Consider the following 24,821-nt stretch of genomic DNA (forward strand, 5'->3'; position numbering starts at 1 on the left):
CTGCCCCCTATATACAAGAATATAACTACTATAATACTGCCCCCTATATACAAGAATATTACTACTATAATACTGCCCCCTATATACAAGAATATAACTACTATAATACTGCCCCCTATATACAAGAATATTACTACTATAATACTGCCCCCTATATACAAGAATATAACTACTATAATACTGCCCCTATATACAAGAATATAACTTCTATAATACTGCCCCTATATACAAGAATATAACTGCTATAATACTGCCCCTATGTACAAGAATATAACTACTATAATACTGCTCCTATGTACAAGAATATAACTACTATAATACTGCCCCTATGTACAAGAATATAACTACTATAATACTGCCCCTATATACAAGAATATAACTACTATAATACTGCCCCTATATACAAGAATATTACTACTATAATACTGCCCCCTATATACAAGAATATAACTACTATAATACTGCCCCTATGTACAAGAATATAACTACTATAATACTGCCCCCTATATATAAGAATATAACTACTATAATACTGCCCCTATATACAAGAATATAACTACTATAATACTGCCCCCTATATATAAGAATATAACTACTATAATACTGCTCCCTATATACAAGAATATAACTACTATAATACTGCCGCTATGTACAAGAATATAACTGCTATAATACTGCCCCTATATACAAGAATATAACTACTATAATTACTACTATAATACTGCCCCCTATATATAAGAATATAACTACTATAATACTGCCCCCTATATACAAGAATATAACTACTATAATACTGCCCCCTATATACAAGAATATTACTACTATAATACTGCCCCCTATATACAAGAATATAACTACTATAATACTGCCCCCTATATACAAGAATATTACTACTATAATACTGCCCCCTATATACAAGAATATTACTACTATAATACTGCCCCCTATATACAAGAATATAACTACTATAATACTGCCCCTATATACAAGAATATAACTGCTATAATACTGCCCCTATGTACAAGAATATAATTACTATAATACTGCCCCTATATACAAGAATATAACTATTATAATACTGCCCCTATATACAAGAATATAACTACTATAATACTGCCCCCTATGTACAAGAATATAACTACTATAATACTGCTCCCTATGTACAAGAATATAACTACTATAATACTGCCCCCTATGTACAAGAATATAACTGCTATAATACTGCCCCTATATACAAGAATATAACTACTATAATACTGCCCCTATGTACAAGAATATAACTACTATAATACTGCCCCCTATATATAAGAATATAACTACTATAATACTGCCCCTATGTACAAGAATATAACTACTATAATACTGCCCCTATGTTCAAGAATATATTTACTATAATACTGCCCCTATGTACAAGAATATAACTGCTATAATACTGCCCCTATATACAAGAATATAACTACTATAATACTGCCCCCTATATATAAGAATATAACTACTATAATACTGCTCCCTATATACAAGAATATAACTACTATAATACTGCCCCTATGTACAAGAATATAACTGCTATAATACTGCCCCTATATACAAGAATATAACTACTATAATACTGCCCCCTATATATAAGAATATAACTACTATAATACTGCCCCCTATATATAAGAATATAACTACTATAATACTGCCCCTATGTACAAGAATATAACTACTATAATACTGCCCCCTATATATAAGAATATAACTACTATAATACTGCCCCTATGTACAAGAATATAACTACTATAATACTGCCCCCTATATATAAGAATATAACTACTATAATACTGCCCCTATGTACAAGAATATAACTACTATAATACTGCCCCTATGTACAAGAATATAACTACTATAATACTGCCCCCTATATATAAGAATATAACTACTATAATACTGCCCCCTATGTACAAGAATATAACTACTATAATACTGCCCCTATATACAAGAATATAACTACTATAATACTGCCCCCTATATACAAGAATATAACTACTATAATACTGCCCCCTATATACAAGAATATAACTACTATAATACTGCCCCCTATATACAAGAATATAACTACTATAATAACTACTATAATACTGCCCCCTATATATAAGAATATAACTACTATAATACTGCCCCCTATATATAAGAATATAACTACTATAATACTGCCCCTATGTACAAGAATATAACTACTATAATACTGCCCCTATGTACAAGAATATAACTACGATAATACTGCCCCCTATATATAAGAATATAACTACTATAATACTGCCCCTATGTACAAGAATATAACTACTATAATACTGCCCCCTATATATAAGAATATAACTACTATAATACTGCTCCTATGTACAAGAATATAACTACTATAATACTGCCCCCTATATACAAGAATATAACTACTATAATACTGCCCCTATGTACAAGAATATAACTACTATAATACTGCCCCTATATACAAGAATATAACTACTATAATACTGCCCCCTATATACAAGAATATAACTACTATAATACTGCCCCTATGTACAAGAATATAACTACTATAATACTACCCCTATATACAAGAATATAACTACTATAATACTGCCCCTATATACAAGAATATAACTACTATAATACTGCCCCTATATACAAGAATATAACTACTATAATACTGCCCCCTATATACAAGAATATAACTACTATAATACTGCCCCCTATATACAAGAATATAACTACTATAATACTGCCTCCTATATACAAGAATATAACTACTATAATACTACCCCTATATACAAGAATATAACTACTATAATACTGCCCCCTATATACAAGAATATAACTACTATAATACTACCCCCTATATACAAGAATATAACTACTATAATACTGCCCCTATATACAAGAATATAACTACTATAATACTGCCCCCTATATATAAGAATATAACTACTATAATACTGCCCCCTATGTACAAGAATATAACTACTATAATACTGCCCCTATATACAAGAATATAACTACTATAATACTGCCCCCTATATACAAGAATATAACTTCTATAATACTGCTCCTATATACAAGAATATAACTACTATAATACTGCCCCCTATATATAAGAATATAACTACTATAATACTGCCCCTATGTACAAGAATATAACTTCTATAATACTGCTCCTATATACAAGAATATAACTACTATAATACTGCTCCTATGTACAAGAATATAACTACTATAATACTGCCCCCTATATACAAGAATATAACTACTATAATACTGCCCCTATATACAAGAATATAACTACTATAATACTGCCCCCTACGTACAAGAATATAACTACTATAATACTGCCCCTATGTACAAGAATATAACTACTATAATACTGCTCCTATGTACAAGAATATAACTATTATAATACTGCCCCTATATACAAGAATATAACTATTATAATACTGCCCCTATGTACAAGAATATAACTACTATAATACTGCTCCTATGTACAAGAATATAACTATTATAATACTGCCCCTATATACAAGAATATAACTACTATAATACTGCCCCCTATGTACAAGAATATAACTACTATAATACTGCCCCCTATGTACAAGAATATAACTACTATAATACTGCCCCTATATACAAGAATATATCTACTATAATACTGCTCCTATGTACAAGAATATAACTACTATAATACTGCTCCTATGTACAAGAATATAACTACTATAATACTGCCCCCTATATACAAGAATATAACTACTATAATACTGCCCCCTATATACAAGAATATAACTACTATAATACTACCCCTATATACAAGAATATAACTACTATAATACTGCCCCCTATATACAAGAATATAACTACTATAATACTGCCCCCTATATACAAGAATATAACTACTATAATACTACCCCTATATACAAGAATATAACTACTATAATACTGCCCCCTATATACAAGAATATAACTACTATAATACTGCCCCCTATATACAAGAATATAACTACTATAATACTGCCCCCTATATACAAGAATATAACTACTATAATACTACCCCTATATACAAGAATATAACTACTATAATACTGCCCCCTATATACAAGAATATAACTACTATAATACTGCCCCCTATGTACAAGAATATAACTACTATAATACTGCTTCTATGTACAAGAATATAACTACTATAATACTGCCCCTATATACAAGAATATAACTACTATAATACTGCTCCTATGTACAAGAATATAACTACTATAATACTGCTCCTATGTACAAGAATATAACTACTATAATACTGCTCCTATATACAAGAATATAACTACTATAATACTACCCCTATATACAAGAATATAACTACTATAATACTGCCCCTATATACAAGAATATAACTACTATAATACTACCCCTATATACAAGAATATAACTACTATAATACTGCTCCTATATACAAGAATATAACTACTATAATACTGCCCCCTATGTACAAGAATATAACTACTATAATACTGCTCCTATATACAAGAATATAACTACTATAATACTACCCCTATATACAAGAATATAACTACTATAATACTACCCCTATATACAAGAATATAACTACTATAATACTACCCCTATATACAAGAATATAACTACTATAATACTACCCCTATATACAAGAATATAACTACTATAATACTGCCCCTATGTACAAGAATATAACTACTATAATACTGCCCCTATATACAAGAATATAACTACTATAATACTGCTCCTATATACAAGAATATAACTACTATAATACTGCCCCCTATGTACAAGAATATAACTACTATAATACTGCTCCTATATACAAGAATATAACTACTATAATACTGCCCCCTATGTTTAATAATATAACTGCTATATTACTGTTTTTTATGTCTGATTTGTACATGTTTTTCAGCCCCATCCTGAACCTTCCTCATGATAATCGGCCATTTCTCTTATGATGACAATATACCCCTCTGCAGATTAGTTGTGTGATGTTCGGGTATACTTCGGTGCTTGTGTATAAAGCTGATGGGACTGTAGGCTAAATCCTTTACGCTGTTACATCTCGTGCACAGTTTGGCGGTGTAATACATGACACAATAGACAGACATACCATCCATTCTCCACCCAATTAAGCCCATTACGGGATATGCGGTTTTTCCGGATCTCTTCCTTATATATGATGATTTTGCGGCATTATCTCTGCAGATGATGGCATCACATATGCAAAACTTCATGAATCACCCCGAAATCTGAACGTGAGATTGAGGTCAGCAATTGTTTCCAGTGACTCACGACAGAGGACTGTGTGTAAACAGTAATGTGATGTAATAAGGGAAGAAATAATGAAATAGTGACGGAATCTAGAACACTGAACTTTTCCTAAAAGGGGTGTTCCAGTTTCTGTTTCTATTCCGTGGCCAAAACTTTGCTGACTTTCCCAGTTTCTGTAACCCACGTTAACTTCCATGGAAGTCTGTGTACGGACCCCGAATGCCGGCGTCTCAAGGAAGTATGTGTTACAGTGTGGATTCAGTCACCAGGAAAAGAAAAATAAATAAAAGCAGGGATTAAAGTAGGAAACTGCTTCCGCGTCTGGTGATTAAAGGTTATGAATATTCACTGCTTCCCCACCCACCCTCGGTTGCCCTCACACTAGCTGTCTGGGTTCCGGAGGGTAGTGTAAAAAAAAATGGTGTGGGGTCCCCTGTATTTTGATACCCAGAGCAATTAAAGTAGACAGCTTGAGGCTGCACCCCCAAAAGTAGAACACTGCTTCCGGGTCTGTTGATTAAAGGTTATGAATATTCACTGCTTCCCCCACCCACCCTCTGTTGCCCTCACACTTTCTGTCTGGGTTCCGGAGTGTAGTGTAAAAAAAAATGGTGTGGGGTCCTCTGTATTTTGATACCCAGTGCAATTAAAGTAGACAGCTTGAGGCTGCACACCCAAAAGTAGGACACTGCTTCCGGGTCAGCTGATTAAAGGTTATGAATATTCACTGCTTCACCCACCCACCCTCTGTGACAGCGTCTGTGATTAGTTGCAGTCAGAATGCCAGGGTCTGTGATTGGTTTTCTTCACACTAGCTGTCTGGGTCACGGAGTGTAGTGGAAAAATAAATACTTAAAAAAATGGTGTGGAGTCCCCCGTATTTTGATACCCAGCACAGATAAAGCAGACAGCTGGAGGCTGCAACCCCCAGCTGTCTGTGTTAACTTGGCTGTGTATCAAAACGTTAAATAAATAATTTTAAAACTGGTGTGACTTCCCTCCAAGTTTTATATCCAGCTAAGATAAAGCCGACAGCTGGGGGTTGGTATTTTCAGACAAGGTTATTGGGCCCTCCCCAGCTTAAAAATAGCAGCCTGTAGCTGCCTCAGAATTGGCACATACGGTGCTTTGCCCAGTTTATCGAGGCAATATAAAAGGTTAATTACAACTGTGATTTGTCAAAAAATCACAGCTGTCCTCAAACCCGAGGTTAGTAATGGGGAGGGGTGTATGAGGCCCCACATTACTAATCGTGAAGGTAAAAAATAAACACAAAACAGAAAAATACTTTATGTATAAAACAAACCAAAGAAAACTTCTTCTTTCTGCAATTCATTAACCCCTAAAACACCCCTGCAGATACAGCATAGTCCACAGACAAGGCATCCCATGATGATACCGGTTCATCTACATCCTGAGGTCGCAGTGCGTGGTCACATTAGAAAACACAACCAAGCAGTGCAACATCAGGAATACACTGACAGAGCCACAGCTGTGAGAATGGTGATATCAGTGAGTTCACCTGAGGTCACAGTTGGCCGTTCCCATGGTACCCTCAGCTGTGAACTCAATGAACTCAGTTAAGGTGAAATCTACAAACTCACATTCAGTAATCTGGAATTGTGTTGAATGGTTCTGATTTACCGAGTTATTGTTTTCAATGGTGCCGGATTACCTGACTAACCGGCACCGTTGAAGTCATTAATGCTGGTTTACCGGAATGCATATGCATTTTGGTAATCCGGGATTGAGTTCACCTGAGGTCACAATTCGAGTTCCTTCAGTACCCCAGAGGTGAACTCATTTCACACAATGCCGAATTAGCAGATTAGGCTATGTGCATATGTTGAGTATTTGGTTGAAGACATTTCTGCACTAAATCTGCATCTCCTAGCAGAAAACACACCAAAACGCACAAAAACTCATCGTTTGATGCATTTTTCTGCCAGAAGATGCAGATTTTATGCAGAAAAGTCTGCAAGCAAATTCTCAACATGTGCATGGAACCTTATTCGGTAATCCCGCATTGAGTTTACTGAATTCACCTGAGGTCACAGATGTGACCTCAGGTGATCTCGACTTAGGTGAACTCACTGAACTCAATCCCAAATTACTGGAATGCGTGCACATTCCAGTAATCTGGCTTGGAATTCAATGCTACCGGATTATTGACGTCAATGGTGTTATTTAATCAGGTAATCAGGCACCATTGAACTCAATAATCCGGTAATTCAGAATCATTGAACTCAATTCCGGATTACCGGAGTTCAATGAGTTCATCTAAGGTGACTTCACCTGAGGTCACAGCTGGGTTACCGTGGGAACTGACAGCTGTGACCTCAGGGGAACTCACAGACATCACCGCTCTCCCAGCTGTGGCTTTGTCAGTGTGTCCTGGTCACAACAGTGATCAGTCACGTTTTCTAATGTGACTGCTCACTGCGACCTCAGGATGTAGCCGAGCCGGTCTTGTCTGTGGATTACGTCGGATCTGCAGACGTGTTTTGGGGTTAATAAATTGAGTAAGAGGGTGTTTTGTTTATTTTAAAAATAAATCATTTTTCTCTATGTTTTGTGTTTATTTTTTTCTACTTACACAATTAGTAATGGGGTGTCTCATAGACCCCTACCCATTACTAATCTAGGGCTTTATGGCAGCTGCGAAGTTATGACAAATCACAGCTGTCACTAACCCCTAATATTACCCCGATTGTCACCTCTCCAGGGCAATTGGGTAATCGCCAGGATTGGCGTATCTAATGGATGCTCCAATTTTGGGTTGGTTGTGGGCTGCTATTTTTGGGCCGGGGAGTGCCCAATAACAATGGGCCTCCCCAGCCTGAGATTACCAGCCCCAGCTGTCTGCTTTATCTTTCCTGGGTATGAAAATTGTGGTGGTACCTCAGGACGGTATTTTAAATTATTTATTTAAATAATATTTAAAAATGCATGGGATTACTCGTATTTTTATACAAAGCCAAGGCAACGCGCACAGCTGCAGCCCCCAGCTGTCTGCTTTATCTGAGCTGGGTATCAAATTACTTGGGACCCTACACCATTTTTTCCAATTATTTATTCATTTTTACAGTCCACTTTGGGGACCCAGACAGCTATAGTGAGGACAACCTATCACAGACGCCTTGTACAGATGATGACATCACATATGCAAAACGTCATGAATCACCCCAAAATCTGAAACATCACATTGAGGTCAACGGGTTGTTTCCAGTGAGTCACGACAGAGGACTGTGTGCAAATAGTAATGTGATGTAATAAGGAAATACAGATGGAATCTATAACATTGACCTTTTCCTTAAAGGGGTATTCCAGTCTCTGTTCATATATTCCCTGGCCAAAAAGTGGCTGTGCTTCTTGGTTTCTGTAACCCACATTCACTTCTATGGAAATAAGTGCACGAACCCCGAACACCAACTTCTCAAGGAAGTCCATGTTACTGCTTGAATTCAGTCACCAGAAAAAAATAAAAATAAAAGCAAAGTAGGGATTAAAGTATTACACTGCTTCTGGGTCCGCTCATTAAAGGTTATGAATATTCACTGCTTCCCCCGCCCAACCTCTGTGACAGTGTCTGTGATTGGTTGCAGTCAGAATGCCGGGGTCTGTGATCGGTTGCCCTCACATTAGCTGTCTGTGTCCCGAACTGGAGTGTAAAAATAAATAATTTTAAAAAAATGTTGTGGGGCCCCCCATATTTTGATACCCAGCGCAGAAAAATCATACAGCTAAAACTTGCAGCCCCCAGTTGTGTGCGTTATCTTGGCTGAGTATCAAATATTTAAATAAATATTTTTAAAACCGGCTTGGCGTCCCCAACTTTTGATACCCAGCCAAGATAAAGCCGATAGCTGGGGGCTGGTATTCTCAGACTGGGGAGGCCGATGGTTATTGGGTCCTCCCCAGCCTAAAAATAGAAGCCCTCAATCGCCCCAGAATTGGAGCATCTATTTGATGCAAAATTCCTGGCACTTACTAATTCTGATTACCCTGGTGCGATGGCAATTGAGTCAATATAAGGTGTTAATAACAGCTGTACTTTGTCAAAAAATCAGAGCTGTCATTAAACCCAAGGTTAGTAATGAGGAGGGGTCTTTGAGATCCTCTATTACTAATCGTGTAAGTAAAAAGAAAAACACAAAACAGAGAAAAATCCTTTATTTAAAAAAAAACAAAAAAATTCCCTTTTCTTCCAATTTATTAACCCTCAAAACACCTCTGCAGGTCCGAAGTAATCCACAGACACAACGTCCCACGATGATCCTGGCTTGACTACATCCTGAGGTCACAGCACAGGGTCACTTTAGACAATGCAACCGAGCACTGCAACATCGTGGACACACTGCTATGAGAGTGGTGACGTCAGTGAGTTCACCTGAGGTCACAGCTGGCAGTTCCCACAGTACCCCAGCTGTATCCTCAGGTAAACTCCATGAACTCACTTCAGGTGAACTCTAAGAACTCAAATCCGGTAATCCTGCATTGAATTCAATGGTCCTGCATTACCGTATTATTTACTTCAATGGTGCCGGATTACCTAACTAACCGCCACCATTGAAATCAATAATCCGCTAATCCAGCAGCATTGAATTTAATACCATTTTACCGGAATGCATATGCGTTTGGTAATCCCGGATTGAGTTCAATGAGTTCACCTGAGGTCACAGCTGGAGTTCCCATGGTACCCCAGCTGTGACCTTAGGTGAACTAATGGAATGCAATGCCGGATTAGGCTATGTGAGCACATTGAGTATTTGGTTACAGACATTTGGCAGAAAAACGCACCAAAAATGTTTAAAAAATGCATTGTTTGGTGTGTTTTTCTGCCAGTAGATGTAGATTTGGTGCAGAAATGTCTGCAACCAAATACTCAACATGCGCACATAGCCAAATCCGGTAATCTTTCATGGACTTCAATGAATTCACCTGAGGTAAGAGCCGGGGTTCCTACGTTACCTCAACTGTGACCTCAGGTAAACTCAATCTCGGATTACCGGAATGTGTGCACTTTCCGGTAATACGGCATTGAGTTCAAGATTGCCAGTTTATTGTCTTCAATGGTGCTAGTTAACCAGGTAATCCGACACCATTGAAGTCAGTAATCTGGTAATCCAGAACCATTGAACTCAATGCTGAATTACTGGATTTGAGTTCACCTCAGGTGACTTCACCTGAGGTTACATCTTAGGTAACATGGGAACCGGCAGCTGTGACCTCAGGTGAACTCGCTGACATCACCACTCTCGCAGTTGCGGCTCTGTCAGTGGGTTCCGGATGCAACAGTGATTGGTCATGTTTTCTTGTGTGACTGCACACTGCGACCTCAGGACGTAGCAGAGCCAGGATCATCAAGGAATATTCTGTCTGTGGATTATGTCGGACCTACAGAGGTGTTTTGGGGGTTAATTGGAGAAAGAGGGTATTTTTTTTAAATAAAAGGATTTTTATTTTTTGTGTTTATTTCTTTTTACTTGCATGATTAGTAATTGGGGGGTTCTCATAGACCCCTACCCATTATTAATCTAGGGCTTTTTGGCCACTGTGATTTTTTGATAAATCACAGCTGTCACTAACCCCTTATATTACCCTGATTATCACGGCTCAATTGGGATTAGCCAAGTAAACACCAGGATTGGTGCATCTGATGTATGCGCCAATTCTTGGGTGGTTGTGAGCTGCTATGTTTGGGCCAGGGAGTGCCCATTAACAATGGGCCTCCTCAGCCTGAGAATACCAGCCCCCAGCTGTCTGCTTTATCTTGGCTAGGTATGAAAATCACAATGTTATTTTAAATTATTTATTTAAATAATATTAAAAAATGCACGGGGTTACTCGTATTTTGATACACAGCCAAGATAAGCCTCCAGCTGCCTGCTTTATCTGCGCTGGATATCAAAATATGGGGACCCCACACCATTTTTTCCAATTATTTATTTTTACATTCCATTTTGGGGACCCAGACAGCTATTGTGAAGGCAACCAATCACAGACGCTGTCACAAAGGGTGGGTGGAAGAAGCAGTGAATATTCATCACCTTTAATGAGCGGACCCAGAAGAATTTTTTCTGTTTATTTTTATACTCTACAACCAATCAGAGAAGCTGTCTTGGAGGGGAAGCAGTGAATATTCATGAAAATAATGAGCGGACCTGGATAAGTGTAATCGTCCTGCTTTAATCCCCGTTTTTCTTCCTTTTGCAGCCCCCTAGTCCATTTTCTTCAAAGGACGGACCATGGCCATAGGATGAGACATACCAATGGACGCTGCCAGAACTTTTGAACCCATGACCTAGGACCCTAGGACCTCTTAATTGTTACCAGTTGACATCAAACCTATATAAATGTCATAAAGCTTGAACCTAAAGTGAAATTCTGAGCTTTTATTTGTGTATAAGTAAATATTTCTGTAGAGGCAAAGCTTATACATAAAACCTATAAATAATAAAAACAAACCAAAGGTCATTATACATAGGTCATTCCCTTCCATCCATCCAGGAGAAACCAAACTTAAAATTGGCTTTTCATGAAATTTTCATGCAAGACGTCTAGCGCGGTGGCATTCTCAATTTGATAGTATGGAGTAAAGGCACAAGGTCATGCCACCAGCTTTATATAAGAGTCAGTAGTACTCTTCTAAAAGTCGTAGAAACCCTGTGAGCTCCTAAGTGGCCACAAGTCTCTATGGCCCAAAATGTAAGGTCTTGTAGAAATCTAAATTCGGATGATATATTTTGGTAGGACTCTACTGAACGAGAAGATGATCCATTTTCGAGGTCACCTTCTAAAGAGTTGTATTTAGATCAATCAAGAACATCTCAGACCAACAGCCTTTCGAAAGTATTCCGCTTTCTTTGGCAACCTTTGATCAACCATTCAAATTCTACGTTGTGTTTTGAAGAACTTGTCAGAGACCGTTGAGGAACATTTGTAGACCAATAACTTTTTATTTTGTAAATTCCACATTCTTCGAAAGCCACCCAGATGATGTTAATATCTTGTTGTTACACGTTATCCCAATAATGGTGCATGTCAGTAGCCCATCCAACTTTCCAAGAGCTTGACATAGGCAGTTGACCATCTTTCTAGAGCAATAACTTTTCGAAAACATTCCACCTTCATTGAGGACCTTGTGGATCATATCTTGGAACCAGATAGAGTTGAATGTCATTGAGTAGACCATGGAAGTTCTAGATTTCCTTCTGAAGAGTTTGATGTAAACCATTGAAGACCATCTTTCAAGAGAAATAACTATTCGAAAACATTCTATTGTGGATCAATATCTTGGAACCAGATAATGTTGAATATCAGTGCATAGACCATGGAAGTTCTAGATTTCCTTCTGAAGAGCTTGATGTAAACCATTGAAGACCATCTTTCAAGAGAAATAACTATTCGAAAACATTCTGTTGTGGATCAATATCTTGGAACCAGATAATGTTGAATATCAGTGCATAGACCATGGAAGTTCTAGATTTCCTTCTGAAGTGCTTGATGTAGACAATTTAAGACCATCTTTCAAGAGAAATAACTATTCGAAAACATTCTATTGTGGATCAATATCTTGGAACCAGATAATGTTGAATATCAGTGCACAGACCATGGAAGTTCTAGATTTCCTTCTGAAGTGCTTGACGTAGACAATTGAAGACCATCTTTCAAGAACAATAACTATTTGAAAACATTCCACCTTGATAGAGGATGTTGTGGATCAATAACTTGGAACCAGAAAATGCGGAATGTTAGTACGTAGACCATGCAAGTTCTAGATTTTGTTCTGAAGACTTTGATGTAGACCATCTTTGTAAAGCAATAACTTTTTGAAAAAAATACACCTTCATTGACCACCTTGTGATTGATATATTGAAACCAGATAATGTTGAATGACCGAGTACACCTTCCAAGTTCCAGATTTAGTTCCAAAGAGCTTCATATAGACTAGTGAAGACCACCTTTCTAGAGAAATAACTATTCGAAAACATTCCACCTTCACAGAGGACCTTGTGGATCATATATTGGAAACAGATAATTAATGACAGAGTGTAAACCCTCCAGGTTCTAGATTTCCTTCTAAAAAATGGTGGTAGACCATCAAAGAATATTTTTGTAGACCAGCACTTATTCCATCTTTTATTGAAAGCTCGTGGATCACATATCTCTAGGCATCCTGATTACAATGAATATTAGTGTATACACAGTCCAGATTCTACATTTCTTTTGACATAGGCTATTTAAGAAAATCTTTGCAGACCAACAACATTCCATTTTTTTTGTTGAACGTCAACGTGAGGACCATTCACATTCTAGATTTCATTAGTAACAGCTTGAGGTCACCAATGGAAGACCATATTTGTATAAAAGCAAAGTTTCGAGAATATTCCACCCTCTTTGGAGACTTTGTGTGTGATATTTTGCCATGATTTTGGATCGTAATTATGTGTAAACCATCCAACTTCCAGAATTTGTTAAGAAGAGATTGACGTCAACACTGTCATGACTTAGGATCCTACTAATGTTCAACATGTAGACCATCCCTGGTTTAGATTTTCACTACAGACTGTTTTGTAGACCAACAGCTTACCAGTCTCGTCTGGTCTACAAACATCTTAAAAATGAATGAAAAACTGACGTTGGGAATGGTTGAACAGCCTGGAAACAGACCGTTGTTTCCTCTTCTTCCTGATGATTGGAACCCAAACCAAACCAATGATCAAGATCATTAGTCCAATCGATAGAGGAACAGGTCCCATGTTTTTGGAAATTGGTGCCCTATCGGTGTACACAGCATACAAAGTGGTCATTATAACCCCCAATAGGAATATCGAACCCCCGATAGACATGATAATTATGGGTTTTTGATAAGTGTCCCAGGCGCTTCGCTGGGTAGTGGTCCAAAGAGACTCACTTCTTGAACTACTGTACAATGTGCTTTCAGTCCTGCTGGTGACCAGGTCCTTGGAATCGGCAGATGAAGACCCTTCTACACTGCTGTACTCGCTGAGGGCTATGTGCTCCGGTGACCTGTCCATCTTTGCATTCTCCAATTCAGCGACAAATAACTGAAATACATAATCAATATAAGGTTCAGTTTTTTAGGATTTCAGCAATAAAAAAAAGTAATCACCAAATTAAAGGGGTTTTCAAAGAATATTCTTTCATGTTTTAGCAAGAGAGCCCATCAATGTGTGACCATGGATGGTCTAATCCCTGGAAGATCCACCAATTAGCAGAGTAAAGGGACCACAGACACATGTTGGGGTACTGAGGCTCCTTCTCTGGTAGTTACAGAGGCACGTTGGGTACCACCACTAAGCTCGAGATCAGCCATATTCCTTACGATTATGGGCATTGGCCTTTACGGAAATCTCCTGGGAATGTCTCTCAAAATTAATCTCATATGCAAATCTCTACACAACTATATTCACAGTGAGGCGACAAGCTTTATGGTTGTAAAGCCGGTTAAAGGGTAACGTGCTTGGCAGTAACGTCCTTGGCGTAAACTCATCATCATCACCATCTCTACTCAAACCTCTAAACTACGTTATTTACAGGGAGGTAACAAGCTTGAAGGTGACAAAGTCTCCTAAAAAGGCAACGTGTGAGGCAGTTACACCAACGTTCTTACAAAAAGCAACATCTTGAACAGAGGTTAAAGATTGATGTAAACGTCAACGGTGGTGTTACACAGCTATCCTGGATGTGGGCTTTGATCTCCTCAAACCAGTCTCTTGGATTCTGTTGTGCTCCACGTCCGGTTTTGCTGGTGGCCTGGCGTGCTTCCATCTGATAATCTGCCTTGGCCTATATAAGGTTCACCAAGACACACACCTGTGTCGTGGTACTAAGATTTTTAGTGTTCCTGTGTCCTGTCCACCTGTGGCCTCCAGTGCTTTTACTACCTGCTTCCCGATCTCCTGTCTGCCTGTGGGCTCCAGTGCTTCTACTACTTGCTTCCTTCTCTCCTGTCTGCCTGTGGGGTCCAGTGCCTCTACCACCTGCTTCCTTCTCTCCTGTCTGCCTGTGGGCTCCAGTGCCTCTACCACCTGCTTCCTTCTCTCCTGTCTGCCTGTGGGCTCCAGTGCCTCTACCACCTGCTTCCTTCTCTCCTGTCTGCCTGTGGGCTCCAGTGCCTCTACCACCTGTTTCCTTCTCTCCTGTCTGCCTGTGGGCTCCAGTACCTCTACCACCTGCTTCCTTCTCTCCTGTCTGCCTGTGGGCTCTAGTGCTTCTACTACCTACTTCCCAGTCCCTTGTCTTACTGCAGCTTCAAGAGCTTCTGCTACCTGTTTCCCTGTCTCGTTATGGCCTCCAGTGCTTCTACTATCTGTTTCCTGGTCTCCTGTCTGCCTGCATCCTCCAGTACTTCTACTACCTGCTTCCTTCTCCCGTCTAACTACGACCTCCTTTGCGTCTATTACCTGCTTCCCAGTCTCCTGTCTGCCTGTGGCCTTCAGTGCTTTTCCTACCTGCCTCTTGGTCGCCTGTCCATCTGGGGCCTCCGGTGCTTCTACAACCCACTTTTCAGTTTCCTGTCTGCCTGCCGCCTTCAGGGCGACTACTACCTGCCTCCCAGTCCTCTGTCCATCTGGGGCCTCCAGTGCTTCTATTACCCACTTTTCAGTTTCCTGTCTGCCTGCTGCCTTCAGGGCGACTACTACCTGCTTCCCAGTCCTCTGTCCATCTGGGGCCTCCAGTGCTTCTACTACCCACTTTTCAGTTTCCTGTCTGCCTGTGACCGCCAGTGCATCTACTACCTGCTTCCCTTTCCCCTGTCTGTCTGCGGCCGCCAGTGCTTCTTCTACCTGTTTCCCTGTCTCCTGTCTGTCTGTGCCCTCAAGTGCTTCTACTGCCTTCTTCTCGGTCTCCTGTCTGTCTGCCTGAGACCTTCGGGCTTCCCACTACCTGCTTCTCAGTCCCCTGTTCGCCTGCAGCCTCCAGTGCTTCTACTACCTGCTTCTCAGTCCCCTGTTCGCCTGCAGCCTCCAGTGCTTCTACTACCTGCTTCCCAGTCCTGTATCTTCCTGCAGCCTCCAATGTTTCTACTACCTGCTTCCTGGTCCCCTGACTGCCTGTGGCCTCTAGTGCTTTTACTACATGCTACCCACTCTCCTGTTTGCTTCCAGCCTCCAGTGCTTCTTCTACATGCTTCCTGGTCTCCTGTTTGCCAATGGCCTCCTGTGCTTCTAGTACCTGCTTCACAGTCTTTTGTCTGCCTGTGTCCTCCAGTACTTCTACTACTTTCTTCCCCGGGCTCCTTTTTGCCTCCGGCCTCCAGTGCTTCTACTATCTACATCTTGGTCTCCTGTCTTCCTGTGGCCTCCAGTGCTTCTACTATCTAAATCTCGGTCTGCTGCCCTTCCTGTGGCCTCCAGTGCTTCTACTATCTACAGCTTGGTCTCCTGTCTTCCTGTGACCTCCAGTGCTTCTACTGTATACATCATGGTCTCCTGTCTTCCTGTGGCCTCCAGTGCTTCTACTATCTACATATCGGTCTCCTGTCTTCCTGGGCCCTCCAGTGCTTCTACTATCTACATCTTGGTCTCCTGTCTTCCTGTGGCCTCCAGTGCTTCTACTATCTACATCTCGGTCTCCTGTCTTCCTGTGGCCTCCAGTGCTTCTACTGTATACATCTTGGTCTCCTGTCTTCCTGTGGTCTCCAGTGCTTCTACTATCTACATCTCGGTCTCCTGTCTTCCTGTGGCCTCCAGTGCTTCTACTATATACATCTCGGTCTCCTGTCTTCCTGTGGTCTCCAGTGCTTCTACTATCTACATCTCGGTCTCCTGTCTTCCTGTTGTCTCCAGTGCTTCTACTATCTACATCTCGGTCTCCTGTTTGCCTGTGGTCTCCAGTGCTTCTACTATCTACATCTCGGTCTCCTGTTTGCTTGTGGCCTCCAGTGCTTCTACTATCTACATCTCGGTCTCCTGTCTTCCTGTGGCCTCCAGTGCTTCTACTATATACATCTCGGTCTCCTGTCTTCCTGTGGTCTCCAGTGCTTCTACTATCTACATCTCGGTCTCCTGTCTTGCTGTGGCCTCCAGTGCTTCTACTATCTACATCTCGGTCTCCTGTCTTCCTGTGGTCTCCAGTGCTTCTACTATCTACATCTCGGTCTCCTGTTTTCCTGTGGTCTCCAGTGCTTCTACTATATACATCTCGGTCTTCTGTCTTCCTGTGGCCTCCAGTGCTTCTACTATCTACATCATGGTCTCCTGTCTTCCTGTGGCCTCCAGTGCTTCTACTATATACATCTCGGTCTCCTGTTTGCCTGTGGCCTCCAGTGCTTCTACTATCTACATCTCGGTCTCCTGTCTTCCTGTGGTCTCCAGTGCTTCTACTATCTGCATCTTGGTCTCCTGTCTTCCTGTGGTCTCCAGGGCTTCTACTATCTACTTCTCGGTCTCCTGTCTTCCTGTGGCCTCCAGTGCTTCTACTATCTACTTCTCGGTCTCCTGTCTTCCTGTGGCCTCCAGTGCTTCTACTATCTACATCTTGGTCTCCTGTCTTCCTGTGGCCTCCAGTGCTTCTACTATCTACATCTTGGTCTCCTGTCTTCCTGTGGCCTCCAGTGCTTCTACTATCTACATCTCAGTCTCCTGTCTTCCTGTGGCCTCCAGTGCTTCTACTATATACATCTCGGTCTCCTGTCTTCCTGTGGTCTCCAGTGCTTCTACTATCTACATCTCGGTCTCCTGTCTTCCTGTGGCCTCCAGTGCTTCTACTATCTACATCTCGGTCTCCTGTCTTCCTGTGGCCTCCAGTGCTTCTACTATCTACATCTCGGTCTCCTGTTTTCCTGTGGTCTCCAGTGCTTCTACTATATACATCTCGGTCTCCTGTCTTCCTGTGGTCTCCAGTGCTTCTACTATCTACATCTCGGTCTCCTGTCTTGCTGTGGCCTCCAGTGCTTCTACTATCTGCATCTTGGTCTCCTGTCTTCCTGTGGTCTCCAGGGCTTCTACTATCTACTTCTCGGTCTCCTGTTTGCCTGTGGTCTCCAGTGCTTCTACTATCTGCATCTCGGTCTCCTGTCTTCCTGTGGCCTCCAGTGCTTCTACTATCTACTTCTCAGTCTCCTGTCTTCCTGTGGCCTACAGTGCTTCTACTATCTACATCTCGGTCTCCTGTCTTCCTGTGGCCTCCAGTGCTTCTACTATCTACTTCTCGGTCTCCTGTCTTCCTGTGGCCTCCGGTGCTTCTACTATCTACATCTTGGTCTCCTGTCTTCCTGTGGCCTCCAGTGCTTCTACTATCTACATCTCGGTCTCCTGTCTTCCTGTGGCCTCCAGTGCTTCTACTATCTACTTCTCGGTCTCCTGTCTTCCTGTGGCCTCCAGTGCTTCTACTATCTACATCTTGGTCTCCTGTCTTCCTGTGGCCTCCAGTGCTTCTACTATCTACATCTTGGTCTCCTGTCTTCCTGTGGCCTCCAGTGCTTCTACTATCTACATCTCAGTCTCCTGTCTTCCTGTGGCCTCCAGTGCTTCTACTATATACATCTCGGTCTCCTGTCTTCCTGTGGTCTCCAGTGCTTCTACTATCTACATCTCGGTCTCCTGTCTTCCTGTGGCCTCCAGTGCTTCTACTATCTACATCTCGGTCTCCTGTCTTCCTGTGGCCTCCAGTGCTTCTACTATCTACATCTCGGTCTCCTGTTTTCCTGTGGTCTCCAGTGCTTCTACTATATACATCTCGGTCTCCTGTCTTCCTGTGGCCTCCAGTGCTTCTACTATCTACATCATGGTCTCCTGTCTTCCTGTGGCCTCCAGTGCTTCTACTATATACATCTCGGTCTCCTGTTTGCCTGTGGCCTCCAGTGCTTCTACTATCCACATCTCGGTCTCCTGTCTTCCTGTGGTCTCCAGTGCTTCTACTATCTGCATCTTGGTCTCCTGTCTTTCTGTGGTCTCCAGTGCTTCTACTATCTACTTCTCGGTCTCCTGTTTGCCTGTGGTCTCCAGTGCTTCTACTATCTGCATCTCGGTCTCCTGTCTTCCTGTGGCCTCCAGTGCTTCTACTATCTACTTCTCGGTCTCCTGTCTTCCTGTGGCCTCCAGTGCTTCTACTATATACATCTCGGTCTCCTGTCTTCCTGTGGCCTCCAGTGCTTCTACTATATACATCTCGGTCTCCTGTTTGCCTGTGGTCTCCAGTGCTTCTACTATCTACATCTTGGTCTCCTGTCTTCCTGTGGTCTCCAGTGCTTCTACTCTCTACATCTCGGTCTCCTGTCTTCCTGTGGTCTCCAGTGCTTCTACTATGTGCATCTCGGTCTCCTGTCTTCCTGTGGCCTCCAGTGCTTCTACTATCTGCATCTCAGTCTCCTGTCTTCCTGTGGTTTCCAGTGCTTCTACTATCTACATCTTGGTCTCCTGTCTTCCTGTGGCCTCCAGTGCTTCTACTATCTACATCTAGGTCTCCTGTCTTCCTGTGGCCTCCAGTGCTTCTACTATCTACATCTCGGTCTCCTGTCTTCCTGTGGCCTCCAGTGCTTCTACTATCTACTTCTCGGTCTCTTGTTTGCCTGTGGTCTCCAGTGCTTCTACTATCTGCATCTCGGTCTCCTGTCTTCCTGTGGCCTCCAGTGCTTCTACTATCTACTTCTCGGTCTCCTGTCTTCCTGTGGCCTCCAGTGCTTCTACTATATACATCTCGGTCTCCTGTCTTCCTGTGGCCTCCAGTGCTTCTACTATATACATCTCGGTCTCCTGTTTGCCTGTGGTCTCCAGTGCTTCTACTATCTACATCTTGGTCTCCTGTCTTCCTGTGGTCTCCAGTGCTTCTACTATCTACATCTCGGTCTCCTGTCTTCCTGTGGTCTCCAGTGCTTCTACTATTTACATCTCGGTCTCCTGTCTTCCTGTGGTCTCCAGTGCTTCTACTATCTACATCTCGGTCTCCTGTCTTCCTGTGGACTCCAGTGCTTCTACTATCTACATCTCGGTCTCCTGTCTTCCTGTGAACTCCAGTGCTTCTACTATCTACATCTCGGTCTCCTGTTTGCCTGTGGTCTCCAGTGCTTCTACTATCTACATCTCGGTCTCCTGTCTTCCTGTGGTCTCCAGTGCTTCTACTATTTACATCTTGGTCTCCTGTCTTCCTGTGGACTTTAGTGCTTCTACTATCTACTTCTCGGTCTCCTGTCTTCCTGTGGCCTCCAGTGCTTCTACTATCTACATCTTGGTCTCCTGTCTTCCTGTGGCCTCCAGTGCTTCTACTATCTACATCTCGGTCTCCTGTCTTCCTGTGGCCTCCAGTGCTTCTACTATCTACATCTCGGTCTCCTGTCTTCCTGTGGCCTCCAGTGCTTCTACTATCTACATCTCGGTCTCCTGTCTTCCTGTGGCCTCCAGTGCTTCTACTATCTACATCTCGGTCTCCTGTCTTCCTGTGGCCTCCAGTGCTTCTACTATCTACATCTTGGTCTCCTGTCTTCCTGTGGCCTCCAGTGCGTCTACTATCTACATCTCGGTCTCCTGTCTTCCTGTGGCCTCCAGTGCTTCTACTATCTACATTTCGGTCTCCTGTCTTCCTGTGGCCTCCAGTGCTTCTACTATTTACATCTCGGTCTCCTGTCTTCCTGTGGTCTCCAGTCCTTCAGTTTAGTACTCCTCTGCTTTGTATCCTCTATGCTCCCTTCTGCGCTGGCTAGTCATGGCCCTTATGGTGGATGCACTCTTCATTTGCAGGAATGCTGACCACGGTGATGTCCATCCTTTCCCTTGTTTAGCAATGGTGGTCCTGTATTTCATGAGCTAGTCGTCCTCAACTGGGACAGATTACTTTGACAACAATCCAAATGAAGCTTCTCACTTTCCTCCTCTTTGACCATTTCTATAGCCCATGGGCAGTGCATCCAATATTGTAAGTGCTCCTCACACCCACTGCTAGCTAGCTAGGACGCAGACACTCTGCTCGGCTCCACAAATTCTCCCTCCTTCTGCCAGACCCTGTTTCCGAAATTTACAGATCTTCTTATGGACAGTCATGATGTCAGGGGCATGGACATACATACCCACCTACCCGAAGCCCTTCAGGCACAGCAGCTACATGACCTTGGTTGCCTCATGGTCATCTCCCCTTTAAATGACTGAAGCCAATAGATTATTACAATGCTTCGTTCCCGTACGTTCTGTCCTGCACCTAACAATTCACAGACGGGACTTTTTGGAAGAGATCAAAGTCAGAAAAAAAGAAGAAATTAGGGGTCGTAGTTAGGTTTGATCTGTGAGTCATGGAGTGACTCCTACACATGGTGTAAGGATCTCATAGAATATCTGATCATGGACTCTGGACGGGGGATTAGCAAGGTCTATATCTTGTGCCAAGCCAACTCCGTCCACGAGAGGCGTTCATGTACAATTCTATCATCTGGTAGTAAATGCAGGACAAAAATAGTATATACACACTGTACAGGCCAGGAGTCACATAGTATATACACACTGTACAGGCCCAGGAGTCACATAGTATATACACACGGTACAGGCCCAGGAGTCACATAGTATATACACACACGGTACAGGCCCAGGACTCATGTGGTGGTGGAACATGGGAGGTTGTGTAATCACCCCCTACCGGGCTTTTGTTCCTAAGGTCTGGGGGAGGGCCTGGGATCCACCTAACCTCTCTGCTTACCTGGGGAATTATTCAGTCAGTCTGAGTAGGAGAAGACACAAGCAGGAACATTCATCCTCTGAGGGAGAAGCTGCAGCTACAGGCAGTAAACCCCAATTTCCCTGGAAAAGGACTGCTGGAGCATTGTGACTGATTTATTATCTGTGGGAGAAGCTGAGGCTCCCCAGAAAGACCTGAACATTTATCGTTTACTGGACTATATCCGTCTTTCTGGACTATTTTACCCTCTATATGGTGGATTATTTTATGGACCTTCTGGATTGCAGGGAATTCTTTGGATTGTTCACTCATCTCTTGCTCTGTTGATTGTGTGATATCGGAGAACGACCCCGTGACAACTCACATAGTATATACACACTGTATAGGCCCAGGACTCACATAGTATATACACACTGTATAGGCCCAGGACTCACATAGTATATACACACTGTACAGGCCCAGGACTCACATAGTATATACACATAGTATATACACACTGTACAGGACTCACGTAATATATACATAGTGTACATTTCGTATTAACCATTCGACATCTTCTGAATAATTCACCACACCATGAACCTTCAGCCTCTTATCCTGCCTCCATGACCTCTGAGGAGACAATATTATCAGAAGCGAGACGCTGGAATTTCCGGGCAGCAGAGGCGAAAACGTGTTTGTAAGATTTACACTTGTTGTCGGCAATTATCGTGTTTGTTAATGAAAATTACATTTACTCAACTTTAAATATTGATCGAAAGCACAAACAGGAGGCGTGGAGAGGTGTGCGTAATGTCCACATGGGACGGGGAGGCCTAGTAAAATAAGGGACCTCCAAGTACAGAAGAAATTCCCACCTGCTGCAGAGTCACCTACTCACATCATCAACACCAATATTTCCAGATTTGTTAACCCTGTGATGTCACTGGTTCCTGGTGTATTTATAGGCTGTATTCTCATGTATATGGAGTGTCTCAGTGATGTCACTGGTTCCTGGTGTATTTATAGGCTGTATTCTCATGAATATGGAGTGTCTCAGTGATGTCACTGGTTTCTAGTGTATTTATAGGCTGTATTCTCATGAATATGGAGTGTCTCAGTGATATCACTGGTTCCTGGTGTATTTATAGGCTGTATTCTCATGAATATGAAGTGTCTCAGTGATGACACTGGTTCCTGGTGTAGTTATAGGCTGTATTCTCATGAATTTGGAGTGTCTCAGTGATGTCAGTGGTTCCTGGTGTAGTTATAGCCTGTATTCTCATGAATATGGAGTGTCTCAATGATGTCACTGGTTCCTGGTGTAGTTATAGGCTGTATTCTCATGAATATGGAGTGTCTCAGTGATGTCACTGGTTCCTGGTGTATTTATAGGCTGTATTCTCATGAATATGGAGTGTCTCAGTGATGTCACTGATTCCCGGTGTAGTTATAGGCTGTATTCTCATGAATATGGAGTGTCTCAGTGATGTCACTGGTTCCTGGTGTATTTATAGGCTGTATTCTCATGAATATGGAGTTTCTCAGTGATGTCACTGGTTCCTGGTGTAGTTATAGGCTGTATTCTCATGAATATAGAGTGTCTCAGTGATGTCACTGGTTCCTGGTGTATTTATAGGCTGTATTCTCATGAATATGGAGTGTCTCAGTGATGTCACTGGTTCCTGGTGTATTTATAGGCTGTATTCTCATGAATATGGAGTGTCTCAGTGATGTCACTGGTTCCTGGTGTATTTATAGGCTGTATTCTCATGAATATGGAGTGTCTCAGTGATGTCACTGGTTCCTGGTGTATTTATAGGCTGTATTCTCATGAATATGGAGTGTCTCAGTGATGTCACTGGTTCCTGGTGTAGTTATAGGCTGTATTCTCATGAATATGGAGTGTCTCAGTGATATCACTGGTTCCTGGTGTATTTATAGGCTGTATTCTCATGAATATGGAGTGTCTCAGTGATGTCACTGGTTCCTGGTGTAGTTATAGGCTGTATTCTCATGAATATGGAGTGTCTCAGTGATGTCACTGGTTCCTGGTGTAGTTATAGGCTGTATTCTCATGAATATGGAGTGTCTCAGTGATGTCACTGGTTCCTGGTGTAGTTATAGGCTGTATTCTCATGAATATGGAGTGTCTCAGTGATGTCACTGATTCCCGGTGTAGTTATAGGCTGTATTCTCATGAATATGGAGTGTCTCAGTGATGTCACTGGTTCCTGGTGTAGTTATAGGCTGTATTCTCATGAATATGGAGTGTCTCAGTGATATCACTGGTTCCTGGTGTATTTATAGGCTGTATTCTCATGAATATGAAGTGTCTCAGTGATGACACTGGTTCCTGGTGTAGTTATAGGCTGTATTCTCATGAATTTGGAGTGTCTCAGTGATGTCACTGGTTCCTGGTGTAGTTATAGCCTGTATTCTCATGAATATGGAGTGTCTCAATGATGTCACTGGTTCCTGGTGTAGTTATAGGCTGTATTCTAATGAATATGGAGTGTCTCAGTGATGTCACTGGTTCCTGGTGTATTTATAGGCTGTATTCTCATGAATATGGAGTGTCTCAGTGATGTCACTGATTCCCGGTGTAGTTATAGGCTGTATTCTCATGAATATGGAGTGTCTCAGTGATGTCACTGGTTCCTGGTGTATTTATAGGCTGTATTCTCATGAATATGGAGTTTCTCAGTGATGTCACTGGTTCCTGGTGTAGTTATAGGCTGTATTCTCATGAATATAGAGTGTCTCAGTGATGTCACTGGTTCCTGGTGTATTTATAGGCTGTATTCTCATGAATATGGAGTGTCTCAGTGATGTCACTGGTTCCTGGTGTATTTATAGGCTTTATTCTCATGAATATGGAGTGTCTCAGTGATGTCACT

The 24,821-nt window shown here is 41.8% G+C and overlaps 1 long non-coding RNA gene across 1 annotated transcript in view; it reads left to right on the plus strand.

Moving 5' to 3' along the window:
- The window catches only part of LOC142310466 (uncharacterized), a 180,414-nt gene extending 168,800 nt beyond the window's left edge, over positions 1-11,614 (plus strand). The window contains exon 3 of the long non-coding RNA XR_012754162.1: positions 11,530-11,614. This is a non-coding gene — a long non-coding RNA (uncharacterized LOC142310466). The remainder of the gene's footprint in view (positions 1-11,529) is intronic.
- The last annotated feature ends 13,207 nt before the right edge of the window (positions 11,615-24,821 follow it).

Source organism: Anomaloglossus baeobatrachus, chromosome 5 (genome assembly GCF_048569485.1).
Source record: "Anomaloglossus baeobatrachus isolate aAnoBae1 chromosome 5, aAnoBae1.hap1, whole genome shotgun sequence".
Classification (NCBI taxonomy): domain Eukaryota; kingdom Metazoa; phylum Chordata; class Amphibia; order Anura; family Aromobatidae; genus Anomaloglossus; species Anomaloglossus baeobatrachus.